Here is a 21,912-nt window from a genome sequence, read left to right as displayed (position 1 = left end):
TTAAAAACTGAAACTCTGCACTATATACAATTGCTTAACAATAAAGCAGTATGGCCTGAGAATTCTATTGTGGATTTTGTCTTATTAAATACATTGTGTCCTGGTTCTAGGGGAAAGATGGAAAATTAATGAAAATAAAAAGACATTGGTTCATCACAGGCAAAGGAGATGCACTCTGTACCTGTCCATGCTCTTGAATTCTGACTCATTTCATGAACCTCTTTTCCACCACAGGGCTATTTTTGACCCCCAGGGGGTCATCACCAACCACTTTGTGAAACCCTGGATTAGATAAACATTAATCAGATAAATTTTAAATCAAGTTGATAGCCTTACTTATTAGAGGATTTCATTTCTGCAAACATGCCAGCTAACTTTATATATTTCTCTTCTACACAAATGAAAATGAGGGGAGGGGAGATTATTGGCTTTTCTCCTCCTCTTCTTTAGAGAGGTAATTATGACATTTTAAAAACTACTTTGCACATCCGGCAAAGCAATCAAGAAAATTCATTTGACAGCCACTGTTTTTCCCCAGTGTCGAACTGTCTGCCAGAGTGTAGAAACGGTGGCAATACGTTCAGCAGAGCTCCTAGAGCAGGCACATCTGTTGAGCGACATGCTGCTGCACATTAAAAGCAATGCAAGAGGAGCAAGGGAGACGCACCATTTCACTTAAGAAGCAAGCAGAAAGCCAAACGAGCCGCGTTCCTCCTTCTGTTGCATGCAGAAATTAAAGAGTCTAATTGGAAAGCCATTTCTGCAGGTTTTAAGCACAGATAAAATGCGGGAGAAAGAACCACCACCACCCCAATTTGGGGACAAATAGAACCAAGTAAATTTTCAGAGGCAGCAAGGGGGGTTGGACTAGATGACCCTTGTGGTACCTTCCAACTCTAGAATGCTATGATTCTGGAAACTGCAAGAGAGCTGTTTTACTCAAGTCCTCTTTGAAGGCATCTCACAGGCATCTGGCTGGTCACTGTAAGAACAGGATGTTGCAGTAGGTGAGCCCCTGGTGTGATCCAGCAGGCTCTTCTTATCTTCACAACAAGCAGCAGCCCGGAAGTAGCCATCCCCCTATATCGCTTCCTAGATGGGACATTATGAGCCCCTCCAGACTAGTGGGGGGTTTCGCGGGTGGATTCTGCACCACGCCACAATAGTGGGGGACTGATACTGGATTGTCCACACATCACTCTGCTTTAGTTGTTCTGCAATGCTTCCCAGTATTGGCACATTATTGCCATCTGGATGGGAGCTCTTGCACTAGAGTGCAACAAAAGCAGGACAAAAACCCAACAACAACAAATCAGTTGTATGAGAAGCCAAAGGGTTTCAGCAGGAACCTACAGGACATGCGCCAGTTGAAAACCAAGCAGTATGTCCACCCACAGACTTTTGCAGGTGTAAACAGTATTGAAAAGAGGGATTGCCATGATGGGCACAAATAATCATGATTGCACAATAAAAGGAACATATGTCTTCTTGCAACACTGCTCCCAGGGTAAATTATGGGGACCTGAAGACCCACACTGACTTGCAGCTCGGTACAATTTTTGTTTACTTTTTAAAGGGGGAATTACTACACCTGCTTATTTCAGGAAACCGGTGCCCTCACTTGAAGAAAATTAGGAGCTTTCTCCCTCCCCCAATCAATTTATTTACCCTTCCTTTCACCTGACCCCTTCCAAAACCTTTTCCAGAGAAAACCACTGGTGAGATGAAAATTTCAGGCCACCTTTACTTGAGATACTAAACCTATTTGTTCCAGTGTTCACAGTAGCTTCCCTATCACACCATCAGCTTGATGCTCATGTGTGCCCTAAGTTTATAGTCTCAAAATCCCACCCCCACCATCTTAATACTGGCCTTGCCAAGAAACCAGTAATTAGGAACAGTCCCATCCAAAAGCAATGTGGAAGACGGCGTCCTTGCAACACCAACAGGACATTGCAAAAGCGTTTTTGGGTAAATTCAACAGCTGAAAATGCTGAGGATTAGGATGTTTATTCCTATACCTGGCAGGAACAGGATGGAACACCAGGATCCTTTCCGGCTGGTTGCCCACATCCATTACGGCCAGATGTTCATCTTTCCACGAGTTTGGGGCTGGAAGACAGATCAATTTCCCTGGAGCTTTTCCACCACTTAAAAACTAAACATGCAGCCGGCAGGAGAAGCCACAATATGGGAAGCAGCCTCAGGATGACTTCCAATTTTTAAATGACAAAAAAAAACCACACACACCTAATGATGGAGACAACTGAAAACTTTTTTAGAGAGGGGTGAAGGTAGCATGACAGAGGCATCATTGGTCAAGGAGTGCATGTGCATTCATGTGCATGCACACACACCCCCACAAGCACACCAGTTGCTCAGCCTGAAAAAGAAATAGCGTACCTCAATGGCAGAGCACACAAACTGCATACAGAAAGTCCCGGATTCAGTTCCTGACATTTCCTTTCAAAAGGACAATGACTGGTTGACTTAATTACATGCTTGTCCTGCCCCTTCTTCCAAGGATCTCAGTGCAGGTGTGTGTGTGTGTGTTTGTGTGTTTTAACCCTCACATTTTATCCAATGACACCTGCCTTTAAATAAGATATAAAGGGTGTGTGCACGTACACCAAGCCACACCATCACCTTCTCATTTTAGAAATGCACGCAAGCACCAAACTCACCCTTTCCCACTCACTGCCTATGTGTACATTTTAAAGAGGGAAAGGCAGTGATTTTAAGGATCCTCATGACATTCTCCCCCTCCCTAATTCCCTGAGGACTTCAGGGGATTTTTTTTTTTTTTACAAATAAAATAAATTACCTGATGTCGTTTCCAGAGTGACACCAACCCTTTAGCTATCCGCCATTTTTCGTTTTCAAGTGCTGAACTTTGTTCAGGCTGTTCTGTGCATGCAGTTTTCAGCAATCACATCAAGGTGCCTTTTTTGGGGGGGGGGTACTGTTTCGTTCAATGTCTGTTGGGTGCTCGTGGATGCATCAGTAGCCTGTGAGGAGAAAGGGGGAGGGAATGAAAGATGAAAACTGCAGGTAAATTGTGCATATGCACACCAGTGTTGAAATTATGTTAAGATGTTCTCCGAGTTAAACAAGAAGGCGAGCAAAGCAGAATTTAGGGACCATAGGTCAAGGGTAGAGCATCTGCCTTGCAAGCAGAAGGCCTCCGGTTCAATCCCTGGCATCTCCAGGTAGTGCTGAGTCTCCTGCCCCAAACCCTGGAAAGCCACTGCCCATCAGATGACACTTAGCTAGATAAACCAATGGTCTGGCTCATATTAAGACAGCTTCCCGTGTTCCTTTATTCCTATACTCCTGTAACAATAACGGGACAGAGAACGTACACTCAACCCTACATGATTTAAGCATGTGCCCTTTTTATCTGGCACAAGAATCATCTCAGCTATCATCTTTTTCAATTCTGTTTGTATTTTTCAGGGCACTGACGTGACATTTTAGCAAAGCACGGCTTGAATTATGTGACAAGATCCATAGAGGCACCAACTGGCATTGTTTTACTGCAGCTTGCAATATCTACTTAGTATAAAATGAAACTCCGTGCTCCTTATTCACTACAATGAGGAATATAAAGGGTAAGAAATTCACTACAGTGCACCCTCCAGATACGAATTAAATTCGTTCTGGGGGTCCGCCCACAAGCCGAAAAGTCCATAGGCGGAAGCGCTGCTTCTGCACACATGCGCAGCACCATTGAGCTCTTCTGCGCATGCATGCACGGCGAACCCCGGAAGTATCCACTTCTGGGTTTGCCACATTCGTAACCCGAAAGTTACGTATCCTGAGCAGTACGTAACTAGAGGGTCCACTGTACAATGAAGAAAACAAAGGCCATAACCTTTTTAACTTTTGGCCAAAGCAGATGGAATCCTCTAGATCAGGGATCCCCAAACTAAGGCCCGGGGGCCAGATGCGGCCCAATCGCCTTCTAAATCCGACCTGCGGACGGTCCGGGAATCAGCATGTTTTTACATGAGTAGAATGTGTCCTTTTATTTAAAATGCATCTCTGGGTTATTTGTGGGGCCTGCCTGGTGTTTTTACATGAGTAGAATGTGTCCTTTTATTTAAAAGGCATCTCTGGGTTATTTGTGGGGCATAGGAATTCGTTCATTTCCCACCCCAAAAAATATAGTCCCCCCACAAGGTCTGAGGGACAGTGGACCAGCCCCCTGCTGAAAAAGTTTGCTGACCCCTGATCTAGATGGATTACGTATGCTATATTTTCCAGATAGAGGAGCTACAGGGCAGAATACACCAGTGAGAGTGATACTAACTCAGGAAGCAACATGGTCCCCAGAGATATTATTGTGGGGAAAGATTGGTGCCCATTGGCCAATGAAGGCAACCATCTCCCTCCTCCCCCAAGAATACCCCAGGGAAGCCAGAGCTGCTGGGAGCAGCCAAGTTATACTGAAGTGATAAGGTGCTTTTCTGATAAAAGAGAGGGGGAAATGGGGAGAGAGAGGGAGAGGGGGAGAGGGAGGGAGGGAGGGAAAGAACCTTAGTCACCCACCTTTAAAAGTAATCCAGTGTTCCCTGTCTGCACAAGGGCTCTCACACTAATGGACAGGTGAGTTATAATGTTGTACAATGGGCGGATGTAATGCACCAGCAAGCAAAAACTCATTGTGCAAGTGAATGTGCAATTTGTTGTGCAACGAAGTTGCCAGCAACCTGCTAAACCAACAACATTTCACTGGCACAAAATGTTTTGCCGTCAGTATACTGCTTAGCACTACTTTGGATATATCCATTACAACTTCTCCTAAGATCAATCCAATCTTTGGGGTACCCCCCAATCCTTTGCCTTTAAAAAAAATTAAAGTCTGAACACTTCTTCCCAGCACTAGATGCAACATAAACAAGACAGACTAGTACTAATACCAACAGAAAAGATGTTTTGACACAATATGAAAGCCCGAGATTTCCCGATACAGTACATAGATTATTCACTTAGCTAAATCAGCTCTTATTATTTATTACTATTACCACTATACTACCAATGGGAGGCAGGCTGTGTGCACGTGCAAAGACAAGATTCAACTAAGGATTTCCCAATACATTGATCAATCTCTCAGCCATTATGCCAAATCAGCAATTATTACTGCTTATTATTAGCATCATGCTGCAAATGGGAGGGAGTCCAAGAGAATGCACAGAGAAAAGACTCAAACCAGGGATTTTCCGACACATAATTTTAGTCTTAGCAATTGTAGTAAATCAGCTAATAACAATATCAGCCACTGGCAGTTTACTGCCATTTCGTGTTTATCTCACACTAAGTAGCATTAGGGCCAGTGCTGCCTGGCTGCTGGGACATTAGGATGACATTTCTGCCATCTCACCTCTACTCCTTGCCAAGCTTGGGAGCCATGCCATGCACAGGACCCCAGCCAGTCGTTGCTACAGAGAAGCTCAGTTCAGCTGGAATTCTGCACATCCCCTGGACCCATGTGATGCTTTTGGCTTTGTTCTGAGCAATAAGCATGACACTATTGCAAAGAATCAGAGAAAGCTCAAGCCTTGAAGGCATCCTTTCTTTGGAGGAAGCACTACTGGTTTGTTCCAGATATCCTCTCCCTAGTAGCTGCTGCACAGATAAATTTCCCTGCGACAACATATATGCATAGTGGATCACCTCAGTGCAAAACTAATTAGTCAGTCCCTTGAACCTCTGCCATATTGAATGCAAGAAGATGGCTTTACTTAACATTCATTAACCCTGGACAGTAGCAATAAGGCATCCTTCAGAAAGCACTTCTCCCAGTGATTGGACCAAGTCTAAATCTACATTTTTTGGGGGAAATGCCTCCACTATTCTCTGTGAAAGACCCTTCAGTCACCTGGCTGTGAGTTCTTGTTGGCCAGACAACCCTCATGACTCCTCTGCCACTATGCAGCATGAAGGCTGTACTGGCATGACTGTAAAAACAGTACTTTGGATACATTACCATGAAATGTCCCTGTCACCCAGCCCTGTCCTTAAGGATATTGCCTTCTGTGTTAGAGCTAATACCCAACAGAATAAATCAGGCATGGCCAAACTTGGCCCTCCCTAGCTAACAGGACCAGTGGTCAGGGATGATGGGAATTGTAGTCCCAAAACAGCTGGAGGACCAAGTTTGACCATGCCTGCTATAAATGGATATCTCTCAGTACCTGGGAGAAGGTATTGTTTTTGTTTGTTACTATGTTACTATGTTATGTATTTTTTGTGTTTTATATGGTAAACCACCCTGTGATCACTGGATGAAGGGTAGTATGGAAATTAAATAAACAAATAGTACAATCTTTTCCACTCAGGCTGTTCCACGGCCCATCCTTCTTTCCAGAAGACAGCTCTGCATGATTCTTTTCCAAGCTTGCTCCAACCTTGTGGACAGAAAACCATTTTTCCTTCTGCCTAGCTATACCCCCTTATTCCAGTTCCACATCTCCTTGCTTCACATACTTGTTTTTTGTTTTTGTTTTTCCTTTTTTTGGATAGGCAGGATCCTTGCAAGGAAGCATAAGCCAGAGTCTCCTGAAAGGAATCTTCCCACTTCAAGAAACCCAGGATGGAACCAAGTATAGGTAGGATAACTCTGAGCCTTTCTGGCAAAGGAAGTCTGAAGGCCAGTTGGATCTGCATGGCAGGAAGCAGAAACAGATTCTTTCTAACTTTCAGAGATTCCACCACTCAAAACCATCACTAGGTCTTGGTCCCAACTTTGCCCATGTTGCCATAGATCAGAGGGACAAATCAAGGAACTGCTTCCTTTTGCTCCTCCTCAGTCAAGAGAGGTAACTATTGCATGCCAGACCCCTTGCTCACCTACAGTTCTAATGAGGCCCAAACCTCCACTATTTGCATGTGATACCCCCTCCCTTCCTGGTGTGCTGCAATTTCCCCATAGTCCTACTGAACTCCCAAGGGTCAACCTATATACAATACCTACCTGTATCCCTATTGGGAACTGTTTAAGCTTACGGTCAAGACAATGTGGTTTACATGTGTAATTTCTTAAAAAACTCGCCATTTTACTCCCCTACATTCCTGTAACTGGCACTCCGAGCCACTCACACTTATTTCACACCATTTTATGTACCACAGTATTTTTTAACATAAAAAGTATACTGTGCTGTTCTTGCTAATCCCCCAAAGCAAGCAAGATAGTATCAGCATTAATTAGTTTTCACCCATTTCCCCGAATTAAGCAAAGTCATATTGTTGTTTATAAAGCAACTGTCCCCATTGCAATAATGTTTTTGTGCTGGTTTATCGTAAAGATACATGCAAGGCATGCCCAAGGCAACATGGTGTTATAGGATATTATCTGCTGACACAGGGGTGTGGAACCTCTGGTTTTAGGGCTGCCTGGCCCTCGCGATTCACCCCTGAGCATATCCCTCACAAGCCCTGCTCCACAGCCTCCTTGAGTGCTTTAGCCTGCCTGGAATATGTCACTGAACTGTGACGCTGCCTCTTGTTTGACCAGATGGAAGGAGGTGTCTTTCCGCCTGCACAGCAGGCTTCATTCCAGCCATGCAAAGGGAAGTTTGCATTGGTTCTTCACTCACTTTTGCCTCTGCCCACACTAACATGCAGACTCCAAAAGGATGTCCATAAGGGAATGTGACCCTCATGCTTGAGAAGTATTGCCCACCCCTGGACGAACACAACCAATCATAAATAAGCACCAAATGTCGAAAATAACTATGAAGCTGTCCATAGCATCAACGCAACTCAAGTCACCATCACACCAAAGCACCCTTTGTTCAGTCCCATCACGGCACTAACTTAATTGTGCACGGTGGGAAAGTCACAGTGAGGAATGGTTGGCTATATTGGATACGGTTCCTATGTAATTAATGTTGTTCAAGGACTGAAAGGATGACCCAAGGCATGATTGATTGAGCAACGGAAGAAAGAATTGATCAAGTTAGCTATGGGAACTTGGGAGCAAATGGAACATTGGATTTGGAATTGATTAGATTGAAAATGAAATAATGATCAGTAGGAATAATATATTCAGAACGTCCAGGAATTGGCCTGATGCACCAAGGAGGAATCATAATGTAGGGCAAACTAGAAGATGACATTAAAAGGGGCAGTAAATAAAGAGGAGAGAGAAGAGGAGAGAGAAGAAAATATTATGATCTCTGAGATACTAAGAGAAAAGGGGGAGGGGGCAGAGAGGAGGATATTAAAAGCAAAGGGGAGATACAAGCATTGCACAACAACCCCAATGCTTTTATAAAATGTATTTGCAAGTTGGAATTAATAGCGTTATTTATTTATCTGATGTCCAGCTGACCTCTCAATCCTGAAAAATCATCCAGCACAACTTAGATAAAAATAATAATGCAACACAGAGGGCCCTTTGATGCCCCCCATGGGATAACAAATTCTCCCTCCCACACCCAAAACTGCAGGTCCTTTTAAGCACCCAAAAGCTGAGAGAGAGATGCAAGCTGTAACAGCTTGATACCAGGAGGTGGGTGTTTGGGTCTTCTACTGCCACCTCCGACCCCTCCCACTCTCCTCTTGGACACTAAAAGGACCCATAGCCCTGGGGCATAGGGAGTAAGGTACACAGAGCCAGGAAACAGAAAAGCCGGGCAATAAGATTAATCAGCAAAGCAAGGTGGTGTAGCACTGATAGAGGAAGGATCATAGCTCAGTGGTAGCACCCGTATTGACAACACTGAGCACAATTGACCAATAGCTTGACTCTGTAGAAAAAAGCTCCCCGTATTTCTGTGTTCTCAATGGTTCAAAAAATAAGCTGGAAGTAAAGGAGTCCCTAGTTCAAATATCGCTCAGCCATTGGTAACCTTAAGCATCTTACCACCTTAGCCCGGGTGGCCATCAAAATTTCATTTGTAACAATGGTATGAGCTTTGCTACTTGACAGGGGATTTGGTTTGATATTGTAACCTGCTCTAAGCCTTTCTGATCAGACAGAAAAAAGACCTAGTGTGTAAGCCAGAATAGGTGCATGTTACTGGTTCTACATGGACTAAAGATGAGCATTCTATCTTTAATGGTCACTGGGAATCTGGGCCTGGACATGGTGCAAATGGACACCAGTAGGTAAAACCCGACAATATAGCAACCCTGTGTTTATCTGCTGTTTGTTTGATTTATTTTGCATTTCATTGCAAGGTCCCACAAAGCTACAACATCGTAAGATACAATTAAAAAAACAAACCAGATAAAACTGTTACAATTATAAAACAAGGAAAATGGTTACAAGTGGAACCAAACCGTTAGCTGCCTTTCCTTGCTCTATCATTGCATTGTATGACATCTGTGGCTATGGCACTAAGCAAGTAACAAATTCCATCAAGAACATATTGCAAATGGGAGGGAAGCACTTTTGCTGGAAACGCATAAATTGAACTGTATTTCAAAAGGCTGAATATACTTTAACTATAAGTGACAGGGATTAATCTCAGTTGGTAAAGCAGAAGACTCTTGATCTCAGGGTTGTGGGTTCAAGCCCCATGTTGCACAAAAGATTCATACATTGCAGGGGGTTGGACTAGATGGCCCTCACAGTCCCTTCCAACTCTACAATTCTAGGATTCTATCATATAAATCATGCAGTCTACTACTGAGCCAAGGTGCATGCTCTTAGAATGTTTTAAGGAAACATATGGTATATGACAGCCTTTCTTAACCTGGTGTCTCCCCAACGGTGTTAGGACTCTAGTTCCTATCCTTCTTGACCTCTGGTAACCACCCTCAGAAGTTCAGGATATGGAAGCCCAAGAGAGGGCCTTCTTTGTGGCAGCCCCTAAGCTGTGGAATCCCTTCCCCACAGAAGGCACCTTCACTATGCAGTTTCTGCCATATGATGAATACACAGCTCATTACCCAGTCCTTTAAAAACTATATATTAGAGCCCACCATACTCACTGGACTAGAATTTATTTTAACCAACTGTATTTTTAAATTGTTGAAATTAGTCGGGGTCAGGGTGGATAAAAATCAATGATTTTTTTAAAAAAATCAAAAAAATCGGATTTTTTTGATTTAAATCGGATTTTTTTGATTTAAATCGGATTTTTTTGATTTAAATCGATTTTTTTGCTTTAAATTGGATTTTTTTAAATAAAATGCTTTTTGAGGAAAGAATATTACCATCCAAAGGTTATTCCATCATGAAATAAAGATTAGTTTTTTTTAATTATGTAGTATAAGGTTGTATATGTTTAATTTATGGGGTAAATAAATTCCATTAATCCATTCACCTCTTCCAGAGGTTTTTGTAAGATTATTGGGCAGTTTCTCTGCCTACAAGATATTATCACAGGTGCTTGGTTTACTTTTGCAGTTCTCAAAACTGAATTTGACTCAACAGAGATCACATGCCTCTTCTTCACAGCAAAAATGTTATAACATGAACAGAGTTGAGAAAAAGACCTTAATCCTATTGTTCTACAAACCTATGAATACAGAAGCAACCCCTTCAGTGCTAAGTTTCAAGAAGTTCAGTGAATAGAATAGAAACAATATTTTTCTGATTGTTTGGACAGTATTTAAGTTTTTCATGTGTAGGCTGGGCTGACAGTCTAAGTTTCTTAATATATATATATTTTGTTTTTGTTTAGCCAAATTAGTTAACAAACATGGATGTTTGTTTAAGCAAATAACATTTGCTGAAATGTTATTGTTTCAGTTGAATAAATCTATTTAAATTGTTATTATTAAGGTAATGATTATTTTTCTCCTTCCTAAGTACAACAGTAAAGTTGTCCAAATATGAATGATTAACCTATTAAACTAGGGATAAAAAAAGTAATATGAAAAGTTGTTATTCTAAAAATCTTCATCTACTTGCATAATAAAGTTATACCAGCAAGAATTAGTCTTTATGATTTAAATCAACTATGATTTAAATCAAGCCTTACTGACTAGTGATTTAAATTGTGATTTAAATCGTGATTTAAATCAGTTTGATTTAAATCAAATCCACCCTGGTCGGGGTTAGGATTAGGATTAGTGGTCCATCAGGATGACAGGTGGGAAAGAAGTCTATATAATTGACAACAACAACAACAACAACAACAAAATATCCCATTTACTTACTACATGGGAATTTAAAGATTATTAGCTCGCCCACGAGAACAGGCTGCTATGAGGAAGCTGTTGCACTTGTGGAGAAGCATTTCTACCCTAGGGATGGAAGTATCTGTCAATTTTGGTTCTCTTGGGTTCTAATTTTTTCAATCTTAAATTCAGTTCTCCACATTTTGCAGTTATTTGCATTAAAAAGTCCTCGTGAACATTCACCAGCATTTCAGTGCGAATTTCTCTTAATAGGCACGTTTTGTAGACAGCTCTGACTAATGCACATGCTTTTGCAAATAATGTTCCATAATATGAACTTTTGTCTGTCATTTTCACCAACATCTTCATTTATATGGACAACTACCCTTAAATTATGCATTTCTGTAAACAACGATTGGAGAACAGCATCGCAAAATTCAGATAAAGTGCAAATTTTGAAGGACAGTTGTGCTTCTGTTTCACATATTGTTTTGGGAAGTATGAATTTGACAGATTTGGCTTTATATGTGTGCTGAATCTAATTTCTCCACCAATCCTAACCTACCCATTGCCAGGCATGCATATATTGTTCACACTGTATAGTGCTACCCAGCGGGACCTTTAGATCAGAAGGATTATGTTTTACACAAATAAAAGCAGATGATTATTATTATTATTATTTTAAGAATACCTGCAAGTTAAAATGAAGCATTAAATAAATTGCTTTAACAATCCATTTCATAAAGAATTCTACCACCTTTACAATCCTGGCAACCGGCTCACTTAAGTTTTTCTCAGGTGCCCTTGAAAATCAGCACCTCACCGGATTTTGCAAGGTCAAAAGAAACAGGCAGCATTCTCATTTAGTTAATCCCAACCTCTCTTTGTGTATGTGACATGCCCTCTGCTCTTAAGCAGATTTAATCAGCACCAGAGCTCTTTCTCCACGCCCTGGTGCATGAGTCTCGGCATGCTCAACAGAAAGCTTCCAAACCCGAACTGCTTGGAAATGAATGCAAGACTTGCTCACATTCATTTTCTTATTAGTCTGACCTCTGATTCAAGGTTGCTAGTGGCTGGGGAGGAGAGGGGGAGAGTTTTGTGGTTTGTTTTGCTTATATAAACCAGTACCGTGGGTTGCATCCAATCCTAGTCCTAGACCCATTATCAACTTAACAACTCTGTATTTATATAAATGAGAATGGAGACCAGGTCTAGCTTTGGCTTATTGACATCCCATGCCCTTTTAAATATGTTATGGGAGGGGGTGAGGGTTAGTGATTTGTTTTTTGTACTTATTTTTATTATGTCTTTTGTGTTTTTTTATATTGTCATGTTATATTGTGAACCTTCCCGAGATCTACAGATGAAGGGTGGTATACCAATTTAAATAAATAAATAATAAATAAAATGTTTTGCCCATAGGCTGAGAGGGAGGGTGTGTCAGAAGGAAAATGAATTTATATTGATTTATATATACTAGCAATTACGTCTCAATGAAACATTTTTTATATGCAACTGTGTATTTTTAAAAGTTGTCTGCTGTTGCTTCAGTTTTTTGTATGCCACTCAAGAGTTATTTTTTTTTAATATACTAAGCAGTAAAGAAATTAAATAATCAATGAATCATCCTCAGTCACCCAAAAGTCTCTTGCCCTGTGTGTTTGGGGCTGCTTCCCAAAACACCTGTGGAACATCACGTCTCTTACTTTCCTCACACCCCTTCTCAAAACCCAACATTTCAATGAAAAATTAGCACCAGGGGCGGAGGAAGGGGGTGGGGTGCCCTGGGTGTCACCACTGCGGGGGGTGACAAAATGGTGGGCAGCACTCACCGCAGGGCCTGCAGCGCACCCGAGCCACGCGTCTCTCCTGGGAGTGATGTGGGGGCTTGGGCATCCGCAGGCTCCGCGGTGCCCCAAATGGTCCGCCCACCGCCTCCTCCTCAGCTGTAGGGTGGTTGAGTGGGAGGAGGCAGGCAGACTCCTCTGAGGCCCCGCAGAGCACCCTGCCCCACCCCTGGGTGCAGGGCATGCACACCGCCCCAGGCGCCCGATCGGCTTGCTCCACCGCTAGTTAGCACCAGACCTTAGTTCCTTCATAGAATCATAGAGTTGGAAGAGACCACAAGGGCCACCCAGTCCAACCCCCTGCCGAGCAGGAAACACCATCAAAGCATTCTTGACATATGCCTGTCAAGCCTCTGCTTAAATACCTCCAAAGAAGGAGACTCCACCACACTCCTTGGTAGCAAATTCCACTGCCGAACAGCTCTTACTGTCAGGAAGTTCTTTCTAATGTTTAGGTGGAATCTTCTTTCTTGTAGTTTGAATCCATTGCTCCGTGTCCGCTTCTCTGGAGCAGCAGAAAACAACCTTTCTCCCTCCTCTATATGACATCCTTTTATATATTTGAACATGGCTATCATATCACCCCTTAACCTTCTCTTCAGTCTACTGTAGGCTCAGATCACCTCCACAAATATACTTTTACAGCACTCTGAAAATAGTATAACAGTCATGGTTTCCCTCCCAAGAATCTTGGTAACTAGTTTGTCAAGGGGGCTGGCAACTGTAGCTATGTGAGGGGTCTGCTAACAACTCTCAGCTTCCTTAACCAATTATAGTTCCCAGGACACTTTTGACAAAGCCATAACCATTAAGTGATATAACAGTGCTTTAAATGTATGGTGCAGATGAGGCCAAAGTCACTGGGTGATTCCATCAGTCCAGGCAGGAACAGAAACAAGCATATATTGCTTCCCTATCTGATCTCTCCCAATATTTCCCGCCGTTGTTTCCTTTGTGCTGAATTTCAGGTTGTAAACTCTTTAGGGCAAGGACTCAGCAAAGCACTATACACAGTGGCAGAGGAGTTTTGTTTTGTTTACAAAACAAAGCACCCCAGAAATCTGCCTCCAGTGATCTGTGTAAGGTCGTGAGTTTAGACAAGAGCTGGGAGCTGAGCGGTGGGAGAAATGCCAAGGTGCTATGAAGGCAGACTGCTGGAGACTATGGAGTGTGTGATGTACATGGGTGAATCACCGAGTCGCCACCGTCGCAGCAAGATCAAGCACAAGAAAATATTCCCGTCCCTTTTGCACGTTTGTAAAATTTGCGCATTTTGCACAATTTGTGCATTTTTTTCGCCCTTCCTCACCCTCACTCTGAATGCTTCCAAGTAATTACTGTAGGTCGTGTAAAATGTATTAGTTTGCAATGTGGCTATTGTGGTAAAATGATTGGGGGGGGGAGGCAGAGATACAGTTCATGCCAAGGGCTTCCAAGGGCACAGCAGTCTCTCCAGTTATGGCTCTGACACCATACAAGTATACAAGCTGACCAGCTTATGTTGGGCCAGTCACGGTCCCTCAGCCTAATCTCCCTCACAGGGTTCCTGTGAGGATAAAATGGGGATGGGGAGAAGCATCCTTGAACTTCTTGGAGCAAAGGTGGGACATAAAGAATAAGCAAACAGCCAAGTAAAGTTTGACCAGGGATTCCAGCCTCTGCTATTAAGATATAAGAGACAGAATCTGCTTTATTTTTAGTTCCAGGTATGATAACCAGGCTATTCACCAAGAAAGAAGCAGCTTAGGAAATTCTCACAGACTGTAGTGGTTCAAGTATTACCTATTTACCAGGGAGTAAGCCTCAATGGCCACCTCATGAGAAGAGAAGACTCCCTGGAAAAGACCCTGATGTTGGGAAATATTGAGGGCACAAGGAGAAGGGGACGATAGAGGACGAGATGGTTGGACAGTGAATTATCGAAGCTACCTACATGGGTTTGACCAAACTGCGGGAGGCAGTGGAAGACAGGAGTGCCTGGCATTCTCTGGTCCATGGGCTCATGAAGAGTTGGACACCACTAAACACCAACAACAAATCCTCAATGAACCCAATGGCTTAGTTCAAAATAGACATATATAGGTCTACACTGTGAAGCATTTTGAACCCTGATGCACTTTCTTAGCCTTGCCCACCTTGCAGGTTGATGCAAGGATAGAATGGTTGGGTAGAGGAACCAGGAGTGTTTTTATCATTATTATTATTACAATAAAAATATAGTGAGGTACTTATGGAGGCATACATTCTTTTCCACTTTCCATCCTCACAAGAACCCAACAAATTAGGTTAGGCTGTGAGACTATGGATTCCTCAAGATCTCCCAGTGAGCTTCATGGCTGAGTGGGGTTTGAATCATGGCCTCCCACATTGGCCCAGGGTCATAGCTGCCAAGTTCTCCCTTTTTTTAAGGGAAATTCCCTCATGCTGAATAGGCTTCCTCGCGAGAAAAGGGAAAACTTGGCAGCTATGCCCAGGGTGAAATCAACAACTTCCTTGCTATCCACAAAAGCAGGCTGTCTTTCATACTATGTCCCAGGAAAAGCAGGAAGAAGAGAATATTCACAGGCTTACCTGCTTGAATTGTGCAATGGTTTGTTTGTTTTTAAGTGTCAATTGACCATATGAATAGCAGAAAATGTGATTGCCTGGGATCTGCTAATTATCTCAGTGAGTTCAATTGGGAGCAGACAACATAATGGCCAAAAAATGAACACTTTTGTGTATATAATTTAATAAGTAATAAAACTATCTCCTGCCCAAATTCTTTATGGATTGGCAATTTGTAACCTGTCAATCTCCCCATGGCTGCTAGATAATGAAAGTCAACAATGGTTCCTCTCTTCAAACAGAAGCACAAATCCAGTAACTGTTTCAGCAAAGGCACTTTTCCTACTTTCAACATGAGAACATTGTCAGAGTTAAGACAGAAATCCTAAATACACGTAGTAGGGAGCAAGCTCCACAGGCACGGAACAGCTTATTTCTGAGGAAACATGCATAGAATATCCTGGAAATATCTGGGAGCAGAGTTCAAATATCTCTTCAGCCGTGAAATCACTAGGTGGCCCTTATGCCAGTCACTATTCTCTCAGGTTCAGACACTTTCCCCCATCCTGTAGTCTGAAGGGAACAATATTGGCTGAAATTGCAGGGTGCAATGATAGCAAAAGTGCTTCAGAAACCTGAAGTGCACAGCTATGGATGGTGTAAGAACATTCAATTCTGCAATGTTTCTAAAGCCAAGCAGGTACTATATATATATATATATATATATATATATATATATATATCCACGAGTGCCTTGATAGAACATGAAAGTAGAGTCCTACTGGATCAGACCAGCATATTGCATTCTATTTATGTTTCTATTTATCACTCCACCTGCTTCTGCCTCTGGCCCTGCTCTCTACTGGCATGTGGCTCCAAAAGCTTGCCCAGCAGTGAGTGCAGCCATTGGACGCGGAAAGGTTCTCCACAGAGGTTCCAGATAGCCTCTGAAGAACCTGTTGATAAAGATGTGATCCTATGCAATTAAGGCTGCTTTCCGCACTATACACTTAAAGCAGTACCATGCCACTTCAAACATTCCCGGCTTTCCCCAAAGAATCCTGGGAGCTGTCATTATTTAAGGTGCTGAGAGAGTTGTTGGGACACCCCTTTTAGCCTCACAGAGCTACCATTCCTGGAGCTTCTTAAAAAGAAGGATTGGTTGTTAAAACACTTTGGGAACTGTAACTCTGTGGTGGGAATGGGGGTCTCTGAAGAACTCTTGGCACCGTTAACAACCTACAGTTCCCAGAATTCTTTGTCAGGTGTCGAGGGGGAGCCATGGTTGTTTAAAGTGGTATACGACTGCTTGCAATGGAAAGTGCAGATGAGGTCAGAGTCACAGTGTGCTCGACTTCTGTCTGCTGCAGCGAAACAGCAAACAATATTTTCATTTCATTTCACTTTTAATTTGTATCCCGCCTTTCTATATTACTATACAAAAGGCAGTTTACAAACAACAAAATAGACAGCAAAAAGCTCACACCTAATAACAATCTGATCCAATACAGTAAATCTTAATAAAAAAAATAACTTTTAAATAAACAACTTGTATCAAAGAAAGCGATATTCAACAATCCATTAGAATAAACAGTAAAATAAAATATCAGCAAACAATAAACAGTATACACTTAACAATTACAAAAAAAAGAATTACTAAACAATAATCAATAAAAATAACAACCAGTCACAATGCATAAAATACCACAAAGCATGCAAAACCATCTAAAAGGATCAAATTGAGAAACGGGGGGGGGGGCACAATTTATAAAAATCATTTTTAAAAAATATCCCTGAACTCCACTTCTCTCTTCACAACTGCTTCTGCTGTTCTCAAAGTCATGGTCTGGGAAAGGCTCCTAGGGCAGGAGGGCGGGGGAAGGACAGGTGGAAAAAGCCATTGCCTGATGGCTGGCAAAGTCTCTCTCCTCTCACAGTTCTTCATCTGGAAACATCTCTCTTATGAAGACTCCTAGGGCCAAATTTCTTCCAGTTCAGTCTACTGATATACAGAATTTCTTCATTTTCACAAGACTAGTTGAACGCATTCAACTTGGGTGTAAGCTTCCACAGACTATCCCAGTGGAGGTTACTACCACTGACCTGTTCAATGCATTCATTCAGTGGTGCTCACTCCCAGGTCAGTATGCAGGGAAATGCTCCCCTAGCCTCTTTCATAAGTTGGGCCAACCACCTTTCACAGCTGCCTAAGCTAGCTGCCATCACATCATTTATAAACCCATTACAAATGACTTTCATCTGCCCAGATCTACTGCCAATCAATTTGGACAACCACTCAGCATTCTAGTATTATGAGAGAGGGGCGGAACATCTCTTTATCTAGATTTCCCAACAAGACCCATCATTTTATAAGCCTCTACATGTCTTTCTGTGCAATGCAATCCCAAACTCATCTACACCAAAGTACAACTCACTGAGTCCCATTGTAAAGATATCCTTATCAGTATGCAATGAACTGCAGTTTTTACAGTGGAATCGACCGGGGGGGGGGGGGATAATCTCTATTAAATTCAATGGGGATTTCTCCAAGGGAAAAGGATTGCAGCAACCTAACATATACATAAATATGGAAATATCTGCAATGACTGGATTAAAGTAAAATGAATACTTTCTTTAAAACGTAGTTTATAACACAAGTACTAAGCACTGTTAGTTGACAAGTCTAAACATTTTGATCAGGTGCAGCTACACCACATTCTCGAAAGACGTACAGAACTTGCTGACTGAATTTTCCTATTTTAAAAAGCAAGAGAGAGACAGCAAACAGAAATAAAAGCTAGAAAAGTCCATTTTGCATTTCAAGCTGGAAATTCGGAAGTCAAAAGGTCATTCAGGCTGGGTAGTCATATGCATTTATGTCCCAGTTTCTCTCCTAATCAAAATCCACTTGAAAAAGAATCCATGTTATCGTTACATTCAAGCAGTGTGAATGCAGGGCCCAGACAGACACCGAAAAAAGATCAATAGCAAGTCAACCAAACGCTGTGATTTTAAAGTAAGAATGGCAGTGAAAATGGAAACCACCCAAATGCATACGATTTCAAACCAGTTTTAAGCGGTACTCAGCTTGGACAGTTAAGAAATCAGAGGACGATAGTAGGGGAGGTTTTACAGAACAGTCACCGCAAAAGAATCAAAGTGTGCATATATGCAAGCTTTGAAAAAATAAAATAAAAGAAGCTTTAACTCCTGTGAAATACTTCAAAAGGTATGGTGAACATCCAAAAGACTAAACACATTCATTATGGCATCAGCATTCAGGTACTAGAATCTACTTCACCAACCCTACAAAAAGGCTTCTGCCAACATAAATCGCTTGGGTCTTTACTCTTTAAGGTGAACAAAATCACGCATCTGCAAATTGTAACGTATTTATTTCCCATGTTAAGGGCAACCTCCAGCGGTGTTCTCCCCCACCCCCATTCTCCTTATAAAGTTAACAGCTCACTTGCAGCTTGCGCACGCACGCACACACACAAACAAGCTAAATTTCCCCTTTGAAATCAAGCTGGGACGTTCAACAGACATGTTCTGATGTACTATATCTCTCTAGGGAGGAAGGCCGGCTTAGGAACTCTCCGCCTCAGTAGACCAGCGAGCTTAGCAACTCCATCCACAACTGTCAAACTCAATATATATATATATGTCCCAGAAGGGCAGTTTGGTTGGATTTGAAGTCCTATGGCAGTCACAGACACTGTCACTTCTTGCAGACATGCTGGCTGAGCTGGGTTGCGTAATCATTTCCGCAATATTTTGGTCCAATACCATGTTCGGCTGAATACAAAGGCAAAGTAACAGAGGCAATAGAATTGTGGGTTAACAGCAAGGGAACACTGTCCAATGGGTGTTCTCAGTCACACCCTATTTGGAATGGTTGAACATGTGATGCAAAGGCAGTATTGATTATGTCTGAACTACCATAAGAGCTTTTCTCCCTTTAAGCTTTGGGGGATGGGGGCAGCCAGGGGAGAGAAGAGACCTTAAACAGCTCATCTCCAGGGTTCTTGGAAGGGATGGGGAATGTGAGAAGTGAAAAACCACCAGAGGAGGTGGGGGGGGAGCTTTGCATGAAGAAGGGAGAATAAGAGTTCTTCAGCCTATCAACCATACAGCTGCCGAGTACCCAGCTGGGAGAGTAATTGGAAAGTGGAAACATCCTTAAAAGAATTGCAAGAAAGGAGGCAGAAAGCACAGAAGATTTATTGGAACGAACTGCCTGGCTGAGAACAGTGCAGAGACATGGAAGGCAGCAATATACAGCATTAAAGAGGGTGGAGGTTTTGTAATTAGAGATGCTATAATACGATGTGGGGGGGAAACACACAAGGGGAAAAAACACCTCGCCCCCCACAAGGGGAGACACTTCTTTTTCTTGCCTCCCCACTTAAAAATAAGCTGGAAGTTTCCCCACTGCAAGTCAATTACTAGCAGATATTCTGGTATATACTATGCAACGTGTTCTATATGCAGCGTCCTATAGTTTCCAGATGCAGCGGAGAGGAAGGGAAGGTTAAGAAGCCACAGCTACCCCCCCACCCCTCTCCACGCAAGATGCACAAATCATGGCTGGTGAAGTCTGGAAAGAAGACAAAACGTCTCCCAACAGCTTCTGGAAGGGCAAGAATAACGCGACTGCGAAAAGAGAGAGCGAAACAATCACAAAGGAGAAAAGAAATAGGGCGGGGGAAGAGGGTCGCGCCGAGGAAAGAGCCGAGGGATGGGGTGGCGGTGGTGTCGTCTTATTAAAATCGCGCGTGGGTTCAGTTTTGCGGCAAATGGGACCGAAGCTTACGCGGCGGGAGGCAGTCCCATTGGACTTACTTCCGAGTAGACCCGGGCGTGTTCGCCTCGATATGGAGGCGCCGCCCAGCCCGAGTCCGGCGTGGAGACACTTTGGCCCTTTTCGTGCGGGCGGCTGCGTTGCGTTTAGAGAAGACTCCCCTCCCCGCCCGCCCGCGTTCAAACGCTTCTAGCGAGCATTCCCACGTAAGAATAGACCCAGGTGGGTGCCAAGCCAACCCCGCCTTTCGTGGTCCCCCCCGCCGGCCACACCCACAGCGCTGCCTCACCGGCTGGCCAGGTCCGCCTCGAAGCCCCGACGGCAGCGAGGGAAGAAAAGCAGCGGCAGCCGCGACGGGCAACCGGCCTCGCTCTCTCTCTCTCTGTTCCCCGGCGTCGTTGGGCTTTTCCCCGACCGCCCGGCGAGGTCTGTCTCCGCTGGCGACGAAGAGGCTCTCCGCCCGCGCCAAACTCCCCTCGCGGTTTCACTTCAGCCGAGCCCGCCTCCTCGGCCCTCCCACAGCCATTCGCGGCTGCCTCGCGGCTCCCGGCGAGGAGGGAGGCAGGCGAGCGGGCGCGCGGGCAGGAGACCCCTACCCCGCATGCGCTCTCCCTCGCCTGCCCGCCCGCGCGCTCCTAAGGTTGCCCGAGTTAGGCGCGCGCCTCAAGCTCTGGACTCCGGTGGACTTGATTCGGATCCGGCTGCGAAACGTGCGAGAGAGAGACATGCAAGAACATACACAGTGAGGGGCGATTTGAAGTCCTCTTGTTGCAGCTGCGGGGGACGCGTGGCCCTCCAGATACCGGAAGGCAGCCTGCTGCCTTATCCTGAGCATTGGTCACAAAACGTAACTCTAGAATTGTAAGGTTGGAAGGGACCCTGAGGAGCACCAATCCAGTGGTCCCCAACCACCACCACCACCTCCTCCTCCTCCTCCTCCTCCTTTGCCATGCCCCACCTAAGCAGCTCTAAAATCCTGATCCCCCCCATATAATTCTTATTGTTAAAAAAGTGAACTCCTATTCCTGTGGAGGAAACCTAAAAGCTTCCAAATTGCCCCCCTTAAAAATCAAATTGCCCCCTCCCTGTGGGGCATGTGCCCCACTTTGGAAACCACAGATCTAATCCAACCCCCTGCAATGCAGGAATATGCAGCTGTCCCATATGGGGATCGAACCTGCAACCTTGGTGTCATCAGCACCATGAGCTGTCCAGGGGTCCATCTAGGAGGTCTGTGTAGACTGGCAGTGGCTCTCCAGGGTTTCAGGCAGGAATCTCTCCCACCTGGGAGCTTCTGTGTGCAAAACAGAAGCTCTAACCCAAGCCAAGTCCCTTCAAAGTGAAGAGACTTAATTTGTGCCTCCCAGGCTGATGCCAGTGAACCATGATTCATTCCTATGTCTGCCACCATCGTCAGCCATTGGCTATGCTGGCTGGGGCTGATGGAGGCAAAGTTAGGAGGCAAAGTGATGGAGGCAAAGTTAGGAGTGCCTACAGGCAGAAAAGGAGAGCAGCAGGAGCAGCCCACCTATGAGGCAAGGTGAGACACTGCTTCAGGCAGCAGGATCCACAGGGGCTTCACTGCAGGTCCCAATGTAGATCTTTATTCTGTCCTTGTTACCAATGTAAATCTTC

General features: G+C 43.8%; 1 protein-coding gene across 3 annotated transcripts in view; it reads right to left on the bottom strand.

Moving 5' to 3' along the window:
- SEMA6D (semaphorin 6D) overlaps nt 1-20,818 on the bottom strand; it is a 401,170-nt gene extending 380,352 nt beyond the window's left edge. The window contains exons 1-2 of one of the 3 annotated variants that reach the window (XM_088657281.1): nt 20,567-20,818; nt 2,825-3,008 (exon numbers count right to left, since the gene is read on the bottom strand). The gene's annotated coding sequence lies outside the window, so the exon portion shown is untranslated. Of the gene's footprint in view, nt 1-2,824; nt 3,009-20,318; nt 20,338-20,566 lie in introns of those variants that run through there. The other 2 variants (XM_088657280.1, XM_088657282.1) reach the window with 2 other exon arrangements.
- Between the last annotated feature and the right edge of the window lie 1,094 nt (nt 20,819-21,912).

Source organism: Zootoca vivipara, chromosome 13 (genome assembly GCF_965207765.1).
Source record: "Zootoca vivipara chromosome 13, rZooViv2.hap1.1, whole genome shotgun sequence".
Taxonomy (NCBI): domain Eukaryota; kingdom Metazoa; phylum Chordata; class Lepidosauria; order Squamata; family Lacertidae; genus Zootoca; species Zootoca vivipara.
This window is presented reverse-complemented; position numbering and strand designations above follow the sequence as displayed.